The sequence below is a fragment of the Acanthisitta chloris genome, unplaced genomic scaffold, assembly GCF_000695815.1.
Source record: "Acanthisitta chloris isolate BGI_N310 unplaced genomic scaffold, ASM69581v1 scaffold9356, whole genome shotgun sequence".
Lineage (NCBI taxonomy): Eukaryota > Metazoa > Chordata > Aves > Passeriformes > Acanthisittidae > Acanthisitta > Acanthisitta chloris.
Window position 1 is genome coordinate 91,952 of NW_008678705.1, and position 2,823 is coordinate 94,774.

The window sequence follows — 2,823 nt, forward strand, 5'->3', positions numbered from 1 at the left end:
AGAACTCCAGAAATCTCTGCATTAGTCAAAGGAAACAGGCTTATACGATATAGACTAGACTAGACTATTTTGGTTGGGAGATCTACAGTGATCATCTATCCCAAATCCCTTCCTGCCATAGGGAAAAGCAAGCCCCTGGCCCTTTCCCATTCCCTGGAAGAAACAAATACAGCCCTTTGTTTGCCATTCCTCAGAAGCCTGTGCTCTATATGGATACCAGGACCACTCTGCCTTCCTGCCATTTAGCACCGACCCAATGCCTTACATCATCTCAAAGCCAAGGCAGAAGGATTTGAGGTCAAGCAGAGAGTGACACTGTGCAATAGGGTGTCCAATGCAAACCAGGCTGGGATTTGGTCTTTGTTCAAGCACTGTTAGGAGGAGGAGAAGGGAGAGGAGGTGCAGGGTGTGGTGCCACTGCAATTTTCCTAGAGGCAAAGCCAGTTGAAGTTCACATCCTGCCAGCCACCAGCTACTTGTTCATCTCTGCTGTGAGGCAGCTGTCCACCCTGCTCCATTGTGCCAGCTCATGTTTAACAGGGTCAGGGATCTGTGTTTAAAAATAGCCCTTGAGAACAAACATAAGCTTTCTTATGAACCTTGATAATGTCACTAGTTTTAGGCACAGAGAAGGTGCTCATCAGCAGCCGTTTGAGTGAGGGAAGGAAAAAGAGGAGGGAGCAGAACCTCTCCTGTCTGGTTTCCCACCAAAAAACCCATACCTGTTTTCCACCAAGATGCTGATTAAAGCCCAGCACATGTGGGAGTCAGCACAGGCTCTGGAGGGAGTACTCATGCTCTCTACTGCAGGCAGCTAACCTTTTATCAGCAAATACACAGGGATCGCCAAATCTCAACTCTGCTCCTCTAGTTTAGGCCTGAACCACCTGCCAGGGTGGTGTGGGTGGTCAAATGAGTGTACAAAGCAAGCCCTCATGTCCATTCAGCTGGGAGGGATGCAGCTCTTGTGCAAGATGCTATTCTGCAGAGGCGATGGATAGCTGGTGGGATGCGTAGCCAGCAACATGGGGCTAGAGTTGCTGTTGCTGTGGTGCTCTTCAGGGACTCAAGAAGCATATTCCTCATCCTTGAACTCAAAAGTGTGACTATTGTAACCCTACTCTCCATGGCAACAGAGATGAAACAATGCCAACTCTGCTTCAGGTACCCCCTTGCTGTTCTCATGAAGGGTTTGCTCAGATCCTATCACCTGAACTACTGGCTCATAGCTAAGCCAAGCCTTTCCCACTCTTTACATCTCCTGGATGAAATTCTTTCAAGAACAGCTTGTTCCTTTTTGGCCTCAGTATTAGGATTATTAAATCAAACTTGGATACAGCTCTTGAAACCTTCCCCCAAGATGCCTTTTAATTAAAGCAGTGGATAGAAAAGACCAGTCTAAATGTTGTAACATTTTTAATTAGTGAAACCTTTATTTTATTTGCTAAAAAACAAGATTATCTCTAAGTCCATTAAAATGAGTCCTTCGTTGAAAGGCTTTGCAATGTGTGTGAAAGGGAGATTTAAAGGATATTAATAAGGGCTTAAACATCTTAAACATGCTAAAACAATTGAAGAATGATATTTTTTAATGGAAGAACTTAAATAACCTTTTATTCCCACCACACTGAGTATGTGTATTTGTGTGCTGATGCCTTTGAAGTTCACTTGAACAAACACACACCTGCCTTCATCCAGACCCACCCATTCATCTGTCCCCACTGCCATGGGCAACTATAGTCGTCTCCAGATAATTCCTGAATAAAACTGTTTCTGAGATAGGAAATACATGGTCAATTCATAAACACTTCAGCTGCAAAGTCCTCTTATTTATGGTCCCATGAATTATTTATTGCAGTGGAGGACTCTCTCCTAAGGGATTTTTAAGAAAGGAATTTTATTGTTTCTATAAAAATTAACATTTTCAGAATCAGCAGATTCAGTTATATTTCACAGCTATCAGAGATATGAATGTACCCAGGCCAGTTCCTAGAAGTCCAAGAGGGTGGCATATGTTGTTAGTTCTTGGACAAACGCTTGAGGGTTGTCTGCTAATGGGACTCACTAGTCCTGACAGCACAGGACAGCACAGACTACTCGTATTTTTTAGTCTTTGGGAAACTACCACAGGTCTTAATGAATTATCTCCACAGACTCTCCATAACCTTCTGGCTGAGAAATCTGCTCAGAGAAGGCAGAGCTTGTGTTCACATAGTTGTAGCAAAGCTAAACTGCTCTACCTGGTCCTTCTGAAGCACCTAATTCTCTCATAGCTCTGCCATTGTGGAGAGGCATCTTGGTGTTAACTGCCCATGTAGCTGGATGTTCTGTCCCTGATGACCTGTTTTCTTGTTGGTTTTGCTTTTGCAGGCATTCTTGTATGTCCTCTTGTTAGTGCAAATTAAAGCACCTTGCAGAGCCTTCTGTGTTGTCTGTACATCATAGTTTAGACACAGGAGACTAAAACAGGTTCAAGCAGCCAAAGCAGCTTTTTCATGGTCAAACAAGTGAGGAAGATGCTGATGGAAAACCGAGACTTTGGAAATTGTGAAAACTTGTCTGTCCTTGGCCATAACAGTTGTGATTTTAGGACTTTAGACCCCATAACCCCATTGCCTGTCTTCTCTCAGAGACCATGTCCATGGCCATCATCTGCAAGAGGTTACTACTACTTCAGATCATGTTCAAGCCAAAGCACCCTCCTGCTCTCTGCAGCACAAGCCAAACCAAGCCAGGGTTAATCTGTACAGCCAAGAGCTCCACTGCATAAAGGGAACTGCAGTGGAGGGGTCCTGGGGCACATCTCTCAGCATGATACAGCTC